The following is a 15,615-nucleotide window of genomic DNA, read 5'->3' as shown; positions in this document are numbered from 1 at the left end:
AGAATGGCTGGTATAAATTAAGGTTGATCTGGAAGCTGCAGCCTGAGGTAAACCCAGCAGTTTAACTGTTAACTGGAGCAGCATTGTGAACAGGTGACATTCAAAGAACAGCACTAGCTGCCAACTTGCTACTCGACCAGGTTTAAGGTTCTGTCACTGATAAGTCCTAAAACAATTTGCAACCTGGTTACTTTAAGGAGCCCCTGTTCCCATACACACCTGCCTGATTTGTGAGACCTCAGGATAACAACAACAACAACAACAACAACAACAACAACAACAACAACATATTTTTACCCCACCCATCTGGCTAGGTTTCCCCAGCCACTCTGGGTGGCTTCCAGCAAAAAATTAAAAGTACATTAAAACATCAATAATTTTAAACTTCCCTAAACAGGGCTGCCTTCAGATGTCTTCTAAACGTCAGATAGTTGTTTATTTCTTTGACATCTGATGGGAGGGTGTTCCACAGGGCAGGCACCATTACCGAGAAGGCCCTCTGCCTGGTTCCCTGTAACTTTGCTTCTCGCAGCGAGGGAACCGCCAGAAGGCCCTCAGCACTGGACCTCAGTGTCTGGGCAGAACGATGGGGGTGGAAATGCTCCTTCAGGTATACTGGGCCCTCCTGGCTGTGTCACAGCCTGCAGGAGTCCATTTGACTTTCCATCTGTGGGGCAGGGCTTTGTGCTGTGGCAGCTGGCTTGTGGAATCATCTCCGCCTTGAAATAAGGCAGGTGCTAACTCTGCTGAGTTTCTGGCACCTCCTAAAAATGCATTTATTCAACTAGGCCTTCAATAATAAGCTACTGAGAATTGTCCAGCTACTGCAGCTGTTGCAGTATTTACTGTAATTATTGGATTTTTATATTTATTGTTGTTGTTATATATTCATTCCACTTATTGCGAAACAGGCTTCTAGATGGTTAACAAAGTATAAAAAACAGTTACGCAAACATTAAAATATGAACACCCCTAATTAAAATAGGCAATAAAACAATCCAGCTGAAACAACATAGCAATTAAAACAGGAGGCTCAGTTCAAGGGAGTGCCTGTTTAAACAAAAGCCAGCAGGGAGCATGTTCCATACTATGGTGCTGCAAACCATCTTGGTTTTGTTTGTTCTTAAATCAAGAGTGGTATAAAAATGATTTTAAAAAATAAGGACAAGTTTTAGAATCACAATATTGCTTATAATGGTGATACCTTGGAAGAAACTAAATTATTTTTCTCAGGTTGACAAGGGCACAGACCTATTTCCTCCTCCTCTGAAAATCCATTCAATCTAACACATGCATATTAGACAGAAATCCTTACAAAGAACTTCAGGTACCAGTAATTTAGGTGAGAAGAGAAGCGCCTGAGGCGAATTACAGAATTCACTGCCACAAGATGTGGTGATGGCCTCTGGCTTAGATGGCTCTAAAAAGAGAGCTATTTGTGGAGGAAAAGGCTATCAATTACTGCAAGTCATAATGCCTGTACACCACTTCCAAGACCAAAGGACCCATGCCTCTGAAAACCAGTCACAGATGAACAACAGCAAGAGAAGGTAGAAGTCTATCAATGGCTCCTAGTTGGTGGCCTAGTTCTGACATAGCAGGAAACCATGGTTTCTTGCTCTGTGCTTGCATGAGCACTAGGTTTGCATACTTCTCCCTCCTGTTGCTACCTCTTTGTTTTTGTCCACAGGAAGTAAACCCATGTTTAAACAAACTATAGCTCCCTATCACTGAAACCACAGCACAATCCTGGTGTGTTCTCAGTCACTAGCATTAAAACCACAGTTCAGATGCAACATAGAAATGTTCTTTGTTTATCAGAATCAAAAGATCCTGATATCCTTCTTTGATACACACAAATAAAAGAAAGGTGAAAGACAGTACATCAACCTAAAGCTAGACTGGTGGCTAAATGTTAAGAGGAGTTCCTCAGGTTTGAGGAACCTTTGGTTTCCCTTGAAATCATAGAATCATAGAGTTGGAAGAGACCACAAGGGCCATCAAGTCCAACCCCCTGCCAAGCAGGAAACACCATCAGAGCACTCCTGACATATGGTTGTCAAGCCTCTGCTTAAAGACCTCCAAAGAAGGAGACTCAATCACACTCCTTGGCAGCAAATTCCACTGTCGAACAGCTCTTACTGTCAGGAAGTTCTTCCTAATGTTTAGGTGGAATCTTCTTTCTTGTAGTTTGGATCCATTGCTCTGTGTCCGCTTCTCTGGAGCAGCAGAAAACAACCTTTCTCCCTCCTCTATGTGACATCCTTTTATATATTTGAACATGGTTATCATATCACCCCTTAACCTCCTCTTCTCCAGGCTAAACATGCCCAGGTCCCTTAGCCGTTCCTCATAAGACATCGTTTCCAGGCCTTTGACCATTTTGGTTGCCCTCCTCTGGACACGTTCCAGTTTGTCAGTGTCCTTCTTGAACTGTGGTGCCCAGAACTGGACACAGTACTCCAAGTGAGGTCTTACCAGAGCAGAATACAGTGGCACTATTACTTCCCTTGATCTAGATGCTATACTCCTATTGATGCAGCCCAGAATTGCATTGGCTTTTTTAGCTGCCGCGTCACACTGTTGGCTCATGTCAAGTTTGTGGTCAACCAAGACTCCTAGATCCTTTTCACATGTACTGCTCTCAAGCCAGGTGTCACCCATCTTGTATTTGTGCCTCTCTCTTTTTTTTTGCCCAAGTGCAATACTTTACATTTCCCCCTGTTAAAATTCATCTTGTTTGTTTTGGCCCAGTTCTCTAATCTGTCAAGGTCATTTTGAAGTGTGATCCTGTCCTCTGGGGTGTTAGCCACCCCTCCCAGTTTAGTGTCATCTGCAAATTTGATCAGGATGCCCTTGAGTCCTTCATCCAAGTCGTTGATAAAGATGTTGAATAAGACCGGGCCCAAGACAGAACCCACTAGTCACTCTTCTCCAGGATGAAGAGGAACCATTGATGAGCACCCTTTGGGTTTGGTCAGTCAGCCAGTTACAAATCCACTGAGTGGTAGCATAGTCAAGACCGCATTTTACCAGCTTCTTTACAAGAATATCATGAGGCACCTTGTCAAATGCCTTGCTGAAATGAAGGTAGGCTACATCCACTGCGTTCCCTTCAAATCAACAGGTTCTCTCACTGGGTGGATTCCCCACCCTCACCCCCCAAAACCCTGTTGTGACCAACAGAAGGGATAGAGACGAATGAGAAGGGTCATTAAATAGATGGGGCACAAGAATGAGGCCAAAAGGGCCAAAAGGGACAGTGCTTTTCTGGAACAGCTGCAGGAGTTAAGAAATTGGCATGTAGAAGCAGAACATTAATATACACATTGCCCTGCTTGGGTTGCCTCAAGCTTTACGAACACCTCTTCCTGAATGTGATTAAAGGTGACCTGATACAATGGACATTATTCCTCTGTCTCTAGAAATATCTAATTAAAATGGCTATTCTCCACACAAATAAGTATTTCGCTTATTTAGAAGCTTATCTTGGATTGCCTCGTTAAGGAATAACAAGTTCTTGTTAATATGGCAGAAATGCTTCTCAAAGCCACAGGAATCTTCAGGCCATAAAAGTATTGCAAAGGTAGCTTAGCTACTTCCATGTGTTAGTTCCCAATTATGAATGAATAACAAATGATAGACTAGTTCCCAATTATGAATGAATAACAAATGATAGACTTTAACACATAGTTTGCCCTGGGAACTGGAGAAGCAAGAAGAAGGGCACTCCAACTCCTGCCACCTGCCAGAGGATCAAGGGCCACTGAGAGGTCATAGCCTCTTCCTTCCAAGACATCATGGCAAGGGGGAAACCATCCTGGTCCAACACATCATCCAGAAAACGAGAAGCTGCTCCAAACGCCTGTTGTCCTGGGAATCCAGAAGTGTGAGGAAGGCCACTCTAGCCCTGTTCACGCTTTCCTTCCACATGTTGACTGAATGCGGAGAAAGCAATGGAATCACATCCATTGGAGCTGGACCTCTGATTTATTTGGGTGTACAGCTTAATGTGCACATAAACCCACATGCTGTGGTATGAGGCAGAGTCTTGAGAATGAATCCATTGCCCCAGCCCCACCACATGCCCTCATCTCCACAAGTTGAAGGCTGAAAATATGATGCAGGGAGCCTTCTCTATTTGTGTAGGCTCTGCAAGTTATTTAAAAGGTAAAGGTACCCCTAACCGTTAGGTCCAGTCGCGAACGACTCTGGGGTTGCGGCTCTCATCTCGCTCTACAGGTCAAGGGAGTCAGTGTTTGTCCACAGACAGCTTCTGGGTCATGTGGCCAGCATGACTAAGCCACTTCTGGTGAAACCAGAATGGCGGAAAGGCCATTTACCTTCCCACTGGAGCAGTACCTATTTATCTACTTGTACTGGTGTGCTTTTGAACTGCTAGGTTGGCAGGAGCTGGGACCGAACAATGGGAGCTCACCCCGTCGCGGGGATTCGAACCGCTGACCTTCTGATCAGCAAGTCCTAGGCTCTGTGGTTTACTATCCCCAAATAATTATGGTATGTGTGTGTGTGTGTGTGTGCGCACACACACACACACACACACACACACACACACACTGCACTGTACTGAAGAGGGCTACTGAGATTGACATGAATGACATGAAGTCTTAGAAGGCAGTGACCAAACTGTCCGCCACTCAGTCCCATCACCCAGTCTAAGAAAGGACTTTCTTTTCTCCACACCTTCTTCCCTGCCTGCATCTTGCAGGCTTCTCTGTTTCTCTTACTCCTGGGCAACAGAGAGCTTTACATTCTTTCTATTGGATGCCTGTGCACCTGCTTTGATGGTGCTGCCAAGGTATTGGCAGCCTGGCCATGAAGATGACTCCAGCGGTACAGTTTCCAACCACATCCTTATCCACGTGGTGGGAAGGAGGAGATGTGAACGTTTCCCAGCCCTGCATCCAAAGATTCACAGCCCAAGTTATGAAAACAGCTATAGCTTCCATCAGTGCCAAAGCTTCAACTAATCAGTCAGTCCTCCACTTGAGGTATATCAGATGAAGCACTACTCCCATGTATTGTGTACATCACACATTCAAGAGAGGTGACAGTATCCCACATTTGTGCGTCTTTCAAGCTTTTCAAGATTGATAGACATTTTCAAGATTGATGGGCATGGCAGGACGCAGTGGTACCTTGGGTTACAGATGCTTCAGGTTACAGACGCTTCAGGTTACAGATGCTGCTAACCCAGAAATAGTACCTCGGGTTAAGAACTTTGCTTCAGGATGAGAACAGAAATCGTGCCGCAGTGGGAGGCCCCATTAGCTAAAGTGGTGTCTCAAGTTAAGAAAAGTTTCAGGTTAAGAACGGACCTCTGGAATGAATTAAGTTTGTAACCCCAGGCACCACTGTATTGTTTATTCACATACATACACACACAAATATATACGCACACCCATGCAGAGTGAGAAAGAGAGCTATTATATCTTAAGTCACATTCTTTTTCAATATGTTAGAAAATATCTTTTTAGGCCTTGATCTCCAAACTCGCTACATCTCCTAACTTGCAGCATCAATGCTTAAGATAGGATGCACTAACCATTGTGTTGTAGTTGCACTAATTATAATGCACTAATTATTTCATATTAATATTGTAGAGATGCTATACTATACCCCAAAGACAGACACGCTGTCAAATATTTAGAACTGGTGTGTAGTAAGTGCTACAGCTTCTGTCATATTTTTACTATTCATAATCTAAAAGCAGAAGTCATTTATTTTTCTTAAAGCTTCAAAACCCCATTAACATTATTGCATATATTTTTATCAGTCAACTTAAAGACCATGTCTGGCTTAAAAGTAATAGCTTTCTCAAGACTTTTTACATGATGCCTAATTTTTATATAATTTATACATATATACACACACACACATGCATGTGCAGTGCCTTAAAACATCTTCATTTACATATTGTTTATCAGCTTGTTTATGTTGCACAGACCAAGAAAAGAATTTGATAGTTTTCATTCCCATCCCCAAGCTTGGATTTGGGTGTGAAGAGATTAAAAAGTGTTCATTTCATTTAACAAAAAAACCTCATGCATATAAGACATATTATTAGAAATAGTGTTTTCATGATAAGAAAGGCTCTTGTTAGATATATATATATATTTATCTGGGTTGTGAGATTGGTGGCAGATCAGCAGATGGCCTGAGGTTATCATAAATATGTAAGTTCCAGGAAACGGCCTTATTTGAACAGCGTCCAGAAAGATAACTGCGTGTATTACCAGCACGGCTAACACACAAAATGCTTGACCAAAGCAGGAAAACAAGATATGTCATGTTCTTCACTTAACTTTGAAACCTCGATGGGCAGCTTGAGCTAAAGATGTTTCTCTGAATGCGAGTTGCCTGGAACTGTAAGTGGGGAGATCTTCCTTATCAGCTTCCTGTTGTCATCTAGTTAAAAAGGTAAAGGGACCCCTGACCATTACGGTAGGTCCAATCGTGACCGACTCTGGGGTTGCAGCGCTCATCTCATTTTATTGGCCAAGGGAGCCGGCGTACAGCTTCTGGGTCATGTGGCCAGCATGACTAAGCCGCTTCTGGCAAACCAGAGCAGCGCACAGAAACGCCATTTACCTTCCCGCCGGAGTGGTACCTATTTATCTACTTCCATTTTGACGTGCTTTCGAACTGCTAGGTTGGCAGGAGCAGGGACCGAGCAACAGGAGCTCACCCCATCGTGCGGATTTGAACCACCAACCTTCTGATCGGCAAGTCCTAGGCTCTGTGGTTTAACCCACAGCGCCACCCGTGTCCCACTGTCATCTAGCCACTGTAAAAACAGGATACTTGACTAGAAGGGCCTTTGCCTTGATCCAGCAAAGCTCTTCTAAAGTTCTAGCACACGTCAGCGTTTTTGAAGTCAAATTTGTATGGAAGAAGAGATGGTGGAAGAAAAGCTGCATTGAATTTACTGCCAGGGTGGAGCCTGTCACTGCCGAACTGTCATTAACCCCACATGCCCCTCGGGTTGTTTACGGGAGTGGAGAGTCAGACTTTTACAGATGAGAGTTAGCACAAAACTTCTCTTTGCTAGTCCTTCTCTGTTTTATGTGCACCCATAGCCCGGAAACAGATGGAAACTTTAAACAAAGTGGTGCTGGGTGTAAAAATCAAGGCACCTGCAACCAATCACAACTGACACATTCCCTGTACAACACAAGTCTTCCGGAGACTTACTGGAGTTGTGAAATTACAGACATAGCAGTTCATTTCCTGCCACCCAACTCCTGACCCAAGAAGATATGAACACCAAATGAATGGCCCTCAAAAGAAAGATAAAATATAAGCCACCAGCCAATGGAGGTGTAACAATAGCTGAAGGGACATTTGTGTATGTGCTTGTCACATTCACACTTTGTATTTTAAGGTGTACACTCAAAACGTCTTTCCACATAAAAGAATGTAATGTGCCCATAGGTCCAGTGCTACAATCATCTGTCTCCCTATGCTGGCATTTAAGACTGGCCTGAAATAATTTTCTATATATTATACAAGGATTGAATAAATATTATGCCAATGATCAACATTTAAAATTACATTAGGGCTCAAAAGAGGATATGGATCTAGTCTGGCAAAGTGTCAAACACCTTCAATGGATATTTGGGGATCTAATCATGACAAACAATAAACCTGTGAGCGCAGCCTTCAAAGATGAAGCCTTCTTGTGGCCTACCCCTAAATTACTGTGTTCTCACAGAGAGAGAAAATGAATAAATACCTCAGCCATTCCCTCCTACTTCCCCTCATGACATGGATGTGTCAGAAGCTAGCTAGTCTGCACAGGTACAGATCTTTGCCACAGGCTAGTCGAGTTATATTCATTTCAGTTCCTTCTGCTGCATCCTTTAATGTCAATTTTCACTCTAATACATTCCAGGAGTGCAGAGATAAAATTAGAATTGTCACTACACAAGAAAAAGCAAAGAATCTACCATGCAATTGCCTCAGGTTCTTCTGCCATGATGACACACACACAGGGAAATAGATTGAGCAGAACCGCAATGGTGCCCAAAAGAGGAACCTTTTCTCCCATCAAACACCGAATCTACAAAACCATTTTCAATACCACGGTGAATCCCAGATGATTAAGTGGAACCAGCCACCACAGGAGATATATTGGCCAGTTATCAGAGTGCATGAAAATAATGCAGGGGAAATGCTGTGGTACAAAAAAGAAGAAGAAAGAGAAAAAGGCAGAGAATAAATTATAAATCATAGATAGTCAATGCAATGCAATTCCTCTCCCAAGAAATGTTCTGAGAGGCTATCGTTGTTGTTGTTGTTGTTGTTGTTGTTGTTGTTGTGATTTCCATCTAAGTCATAGAGTAGACCTACTGAAATTAACATGTATAACTTAAGCCCACCGATTTCAATGGGTCTACTTTGAGGACGACTCACTTTGGCTATCACACATTATTTATTAGTTTTATGTATGTAGCTATCTACAAATACACATTCCCTGGGGTGTTTACAACAAAATATTTCAAAGACAGTATGCAGTAACAACTATATCTATAACCTGAACATGCCTGCGCTATGCACACAAAGCCTCTAAGCATGAAGATACGATGGGTGGAGACCACAGCTGATATTCCATGCACTCATTGTACATTTTCTAGACCATGTGGAAAGGACTTCAATGTTAAAAGATAGAGGATAGACTTCACTTTTCCATTTAGGCATGAATGCCATCCATTCACCGATTTGGGGAAAATAAAGGGATGCACTCACAGACATAACTAGGTTAGTGGACAAGACCTGCTGTCTGCTCCTGACAGTCAAGGCCACTCTTACCTTTTCAGTGTGACATGTTGTTCCAAATTGGCTTTCACACACACATACACAGAGATGCCAGTATTTAAGGATTAAAAGGACTTTGGAGACTACCAGTTGCAGGAAAGAAGGAGAGGAAAACTGTTAATTTTATGGTAGAACAATATTCGCTAAATATTTAATCAGGCATGCTGAGGTCCAGAAAGGTTTACGCCAGCGTGGCAGGACAGTGTACTAATAATGACTTCTGCTAACAGTCTATATACATATAGTTTAAGGCTAGATAGTTTATTTTAATTATTCAGCACAGAGACTGAACGAGGTTAATGTTACCCAGCAGACATCTGTGCATTTTTAAGCCCTTGCTTCTTCATAAGTGGCAACTGGCAAATAGTGTCGGTTGTGTGCACATGCGATGCACTGAGCTCACAGTATGGTGGCATCCCCAACAGAGGTAATTTGTCTAGCTGCATGAGTCCCTTCTCAAGGAGTAAGAGCCCTCCTAGGCCAAAGGTTTGTCTGATCCAGAAGCTTGCTTCTGCTGTGGGCATTTGCCTGTCTCCAGTGGGCGCCTAGGGAGGCGCACGTTAAATGTGTACTGTGTAGCTGACCTCCCTTGCAAGGTTTTATTTTGAAATCTTTAACGTAACATTTTAGCTTCCTGTTAATTATGTTGCTTTGAATGTATCTTTTATATTTGACGTTATTCAGCAACATTTTATTCTGGATTGTTTTAATGTGTTGTTTAAACACACTGGAGATTTTCCCCTAAAAATGAAATGTTTCCTAAAAATGAAATAAAAATGAAATGAATACTGTGGTACCTCAGGTTACATATGCTTCAGGTTACAGACTCCACGAACCCAGAAATAGTGTTTCAGGTTAAGAACTTTGCTTCAGGATGAGAACAGAAATTGTGTTCCGGTGAAGCGGCAGCAGCAGAAGGCCCCATTAGCTAAAGTGGTGCTTCAGGTTAAGAACAGTTTCAGGTTAAGAACGGACTTCCGGAATGAATTAAGTACTTAACCCGAGGTACCACTGTAATAATAATTTGCCGCCCCCGTAAGGCCAATAACAGAATTTAAAGGCAATAGACCCTTGCCACTTTCTCTGCTGATTCCAAGGTAAAAGTAAAGGTAAAGGACCCCTGGACAGTTAAGCCCAGTCAAACTTGACTATGGATCTCACTTTAGGCCGAAGGAGCTGGCGTTTGTCCACAGACAGCTTTCCTGGTCATGTGGCCAGCATGACTAAACTGCTTCTGGCAGAACAGAAAACCATGATGGAAACCCGAGCACACGGAAACACCATTTACCTTCCCACCACAGCCGTACCTATTTATCTACTTGCCCTGGTGTGCTTTCGAACTGCTAGGTTGTCAGGAGCTGGGACAGAGCAATGGGCTTCCAAGAAACTAATATTCGGTGACCGTGGAAGTTCCACATAGCCATTTTGACTAATAGCCATTGATAGATTATGTCTCCCTCCTCACCCCAAACTGCACAACTGCACTGTAACAATGAAACCTGAAGGTGTTTTTGTAAATGTATTTAGCACTTTTACAAGGAAACACAATCTCAACACAATCTACAACACAATCTAAAACAAACACAAGCATACCATAATATTTGGTAAGATAAACCCTACGAAACCTGCTTGCGTTATTGTTCTTTAAATGATATGTCAGGATTTCAGCCTGTTTGTGAAAGATCTAATGTCCTGGGCTAGGAATTTATCTCCCACTATCCGTATGTATGTATGTACTCAATTGTTTTGCGAGCCAATTTTTATCCTGCCTTTCTTTGTTCAGAACACCAGGGCGGGTTAAAAATGTTTAAAAACAATAATGTGAGGTTACAAGGAACCAGGCTGGAGGGCCTTCTCAGTAGTGGCACCCATCCTCCCATCAGATGTCAAGGAAATAAACAACTATCTGACTTTTAGAAGACATATGAAAGCAGCCCTGTTTAGGGAAGTTTTTAATGTGTGATGCTTTGTTGTACAGTATTTTTAATATTCTGTTGGGAGCTGCCCAGAGTGGCGGGGAATAAATTATCATTACAGTATTAGTATTAGTATTAGTATTAGTATTAGTATTAGTACTACTACTACTACTACTACTACTACTACAATACATTTCACAGGAAATTGTGAATAAGTGCAGACTTTATGTCTTCAACACCAAACCATCCCCCTACATCACAGACATTGATGCTGAGGTCTGAAGTGATCAAAAGTTTGCTCACTATTTTGTGACGTTATGGGTTAGTCCTAAAAAAGTTGTTACCTGACTGGATTCTGATGGCAGTGCTCCTCTTAAATACACACAAAAATCTCTCAAAATTTTGTGTTGGATCCTTCAACCCACAGAACAAACCGTTCAAGCTAGTTAACACATGGAGATTTTAATTAAGGCTTGCTGTGCCAGGATATCAATGATATGGATTGGGTGTTCCAAGACATTCACTATGAAGTACATGGTCATGCTGGCTGGCAGTATAGGGGCCTTTTGCATCCTGAAGAGATTTTGCACCACAGAGCAGCTGTACTGCATAAAGTCTTAAAAACACAGGGCTCTTGATACTTATAGGAATGTTTATTCTTAAATAAAAATCAGATAGAAAAGCCCTTTCAGACTCACCATGAAATTCTCTGGGGTCTTGTGCTGTGTGTAATAAAGGAGAAGTACAATCAGAAGTTTCTTCTTCGAAACTATTAGTGGTTCATTTTGTATTTTAAAAGGTGGAATTTAGTGCAAGTGGGGATTCCCTCTCCGACCGGAATAAAATTTGCGTGTTTAAATCTTTATTTTGCTGGGCGATTCTTTTTTTCTGTCCCTGATTGTCTTCCCTTCTTTTCATCCCTCTCTCCTGAGACTCCATGACAGGCTTAAAGAACTTTTAAAGAGTGGGGGAAGGAAGCAGCTCTTGTTTGGCATCTTCTGTCCCTACTCTTCTTGGAGCTAATTACAAGGCAAAGATTAAAAAGACAAATGGGTTTTATCATTGCCTCCTTGGCCTTTTGGAAAGGAAGGGAGCAGGAGAACTGCAAAACTAAAAACAAACAAGCAAACAAACAGAAAACCCCAGCTGAGCTTCCTAACCTTAGATAAACTGATGAAGTCAGCAGCTCTCAGCAACTGCAGGCAGTTGAAATCCAATTTACAGGGGAATTTCGCTACAAAGCCCACAAGCCTTGTGGCAGTCTTGCTTAAGAACAAAGTTTTTCGTTCGGCATGCAGGTGACATAATTAGGTCACTAGGGGCAAGGATGCTTAGAACCGCTGCAGAAAGAAATCCGCAAGACTCCTCAAATTAGACTCCTTCAGGTTCCAAGGGTAGGCTTTTCCCTTTTGCCTGCTGGGTTTTCAAAAGAGTGGCACGGAGCTATTACACAGCTCCTGCGCTTGCAGCCTGGTTATCGCATGCCGATCCTAGCAAATGAAAGCCCTTCCTTGCTCCCGATGTAGACTGCACCCTGGTCTTGGAATGATGGGTGCTATTGAGGTTCAATATAATTTGCAAACTTGGCACAAAAGCCCGAGCTTGATTAAAAGGGAAATATGTTACAAACAGGCTGCTGTCCATCCATCCATCCCCCTCCCCAACACACAGAGAGATGAGCTTGGATCGAGTAGTGACATAACTGGAATAATCAACATAGATGGCATGAGGCTGATTGAACAGAGGTTCCCATAGCATCAACTACCTAATCAGTTGCTAGCAAAGTGGCTGTCAATGCAATACAGTGGTACCTCGGGTTAAGTACTTAATTCGTTCCAGAGGTCCGGTCTTAACCTGAAACTGTTCTTAACCTGAAGCACCACTTTAGCTAATGGGGCCAGAGCACGATTTCTGTTCTCATACTGAAGTAAAGATCTTAACCTGAGGTATTATTTCTGGGTTAACGGAGTTTGTAACCTGAAGCGTATGTAACCCGAGGTACCACTGTATACCTATTTTTTAATTTTTTTTTAGGAAGACCCCCAAAATTGTTGAACTTTTAAGAGGAAACCTGTTTTCGATGTTTTTTCCATCATGTTGTCATACGTCTGGGACATGTCAGGAATTTTCCTGACATATGGCAAGCCTATACCTATCTATTTGCATATACAATATTTATTTACATATGCAATACAAAATACATATTTCCTTGCTTCTGTGGATCTTAATGGAACTAATGAGAGGGGGGAAGCAAGGGGCTACTATTAATAATATGGCAAAGGTGGGAACACCTGCCTCTGGTTTCATAAGAACATGAAAATCTGCATTAGACTAAATCAGATCATTGGTCCATCTAGCTCGATATTGTCTACATCAGGCATAGGCAAACTCAGCCCTCCAGATGTTTTGGGACTACAACTCCCATCATCCCTGACCACTGGTCCTGTTAGCTAGGGATGTTGGGAGTTGTAGTCCCAAAACATCTGGAGGGCCGAGTTTGCCTATGCCTTGCCTAGAATGAATGGCAGAGGCTTCCCAGGGTTCCAGACAGGGGACTTTCCCAGCCTACCTACAGGTTGAACCTGGCAGCTTCAGCAACCATAGAACTTCTCACCATTCAGATGTGAGAGGTGCACCTGGAGTTCTGTGTCCAGTTGTGGGCACCACAGTTTAAGAAGGATATTGACAAGCTGGAATGTGCACAGAGGAGGACAACCAAGATGATCAAGGGTCTGGAAACCAAGCCTTATGAGGAACAGTTGAGGGAAGTGGGTACATGTAGATTAGGAAAGAAGAGACTGTGAAGAGATATGATAGCTGTCTTCAAATATCTAAAGGACTGTCACATGGAGGCTAGAGCGAGCTTGTTTTCTTCTGCTTTGGAAAGTAGGCCCCAAACCAATGGATTCAAGTTACAAGGAAGGAGAGTCCGACTAAACATCAGGAAGGACTTTGTGACAGCTGTTTGACAGTGGAATGAACTCCCTCAGGAGGTTGTGGACCCTCCTTCCTTGCTATTACCCCTCAATAGTCCCACATACAGCACAGTGATTGTCCTTCATAGACATCAATGAGATGCACTGACATCTGTGTGTAGAAAAATGGAAATTATTTGGCTCCCTGTAGGAGAATGCAATGGGGCTCTCGGCTGACTGCTTTCCCTCTCCCTGACCCCCATCAGCTTTCCTTTGTTCCTGATCCTTGTCACCTTTTCACACTTCAGCATGGCAGCGATTGCTCTGTCAGTAAATAATGAGACTCTTAATCTCAGGGTTGTGGGTTTGAGCAAAATATTTCTGCACTGCTGCGGGCAGGACTAGATGACCCTCATGGTCCCTTCCAGCTCTACAGTTCTATGATTCTGTTAAACAGCTTGCCTAGAATAATCTAAACAGACATTTTTGGTAAACGTTGTGGCAGTGAAAATGACTGCTGTTCTCAAAATTACTTTGCTTTATCATGTATTACCTGTTTGGATATCTGATACACTTTTGGCAATTTGGCAAAAGGAAACAGTGGATTTTATTTTTGAAAAAGAAGAATCCTAGGATTAAAAGGCCACTGTTATATCAACAAAAGCAGTGAGTGGGGAGTTCCTCATTTAAGAACATATTTTGATGCCCATCAGCTTTGACATCTAATATCCCTCCGCTTGGATAGCACAAGGGAAAGATGGGTGCAGCTGGAGAATAAAGTGATAAATGGTCTTCCGATTAGTGCATTGCTTTTTTGGCCTTAATAAGAAACTTAGCATGCAACAAATGGCAGAAAATCCATTTACTAATGCATTAATTAACTTTTGGAAACATAGAGGTTCCCAGTTGATTTCTGCGCAATCTACTTTCTCTTATATTACTAAACACAGGGAAAGTATCCTGGCAGCCTTGGAGGTCAAAGGAGATTTATTTATTTATTTATTTATTTATTTTTGGCTATGAGATTATTTTTTTGTTAATAGCAGACCCATCATGGAACAGAAATTACAGACTCAATTGCGGGGAAACCCAATTACATGGATCCAATAGAGGCAGCTACATGAATTCCTCACTTGCCCCCAAACTAGGGCGCAAACTGCAATGCATCTAACTGCGTTTGAGGCAGTAACACTGGTGGCCAAACACAGAACACAAGACATAATCTTTTAGGCTGTTTACAAGAATGCCCATTTACAATAATGGCTGTTTACAATAATGTTAGCTATCTAAGGGGTGGGGAAATATCCAGTCTTAAATGGATGTGGGAGTGGGATGGTGGGGGGTGAATTGAGGAAAGCAAGTGTTCTTATTTCTAGAACAAGCCACTAGTACACATGGCCTCTAACCAAGTTAAAGAATCCATGTTTAAGTTGACACACACTTGATATTGCACCCCTATATGGCTATGTCGAAAGTGTCTCAACTTACACAATTCTTGGTACTTATCATCATATGTGGCAGTCCTGCCCATGAGCGCACGTATATTTTGGAACGTGGTTTTTGACGTAATTCAAAAAATTATACAATAGCCCATTGACAGAACCCCACGGATAATGTTACTAACCCTCTTTTCAGGCTCCAGTAGTGAAATGAATAACAAAATGTTGTTAAAAGCTGCCCAATAGTGAAACACTGGAAAGATTTGAAGGGGCAGCATTAGAATACTGGCACCATAAAGTGTGGTATTTAGCGTTCATGGTGAAAGTAACTCAAAAAGGGGCATGGCATTTCAAAATCTGACATATTTGTTGCTGTTTGGTACTCTTTTATTACGTACATAATCAATAAAGAACACGATCGCAGTCCCCCAACTCAGTGTTGCTGAGATGCTGAATGTTGTTTTTATGTTGAATAATATCTATCTGGTTTTATACTTCTTTTATTTT

At 42.3% G+C, this 15,615-nt stretch overlaps 1 protein-coding gene and 1 long non-coding RNA gene across 2 annotated transcripts in view; one reads left to right on the top strand and one right to left on the bottom strand.

The window, feature by feature from the left end:
- The window catches only part of TAFA4 (TAFA chemokine like family member 4), a 125,135-nt gene that overhangs the window by 34,116 nt on the left and 75,404 nt on the right, over window positions 1–15,615 (bottom strand). The gene's annotated exons all lie outside the window — the stretch shown is intronic.
- LOC309365452 overlaps window positions 6,723–15,615 on the top strand; it is a 258,469-nt gene continuing 249,576 nt past the window's right edge. The window contains exon 1 of the long non-coding RNA XR_014166160.1: window positions 6,723–6,786. This is a non-coding gene — a long non-coding RNA (uncharacterized lncRNA). The remainder of the gene's footprint in view (window positions 6,787–15,615) is intronic.

Source organism: Podarcis melisellensis (assembly GCF_964234715.1).
Source record: "Podarcis melisellensis genome assembly, chromosome: 2".
In the NCBI taxonomy this organism is placed as follows: domain Eukaryota; kingdom Metazoa; phylum Chordata; class Lepidosauria; order Squamata; family Lacertidae; genus Podarcis; species Podarcis melisellensis.
The sequence above is the reverse complement of the archived record's forward strand: the minus strand, read 5'-3'. Positions and strand labels throughout refer to the sequence as shown.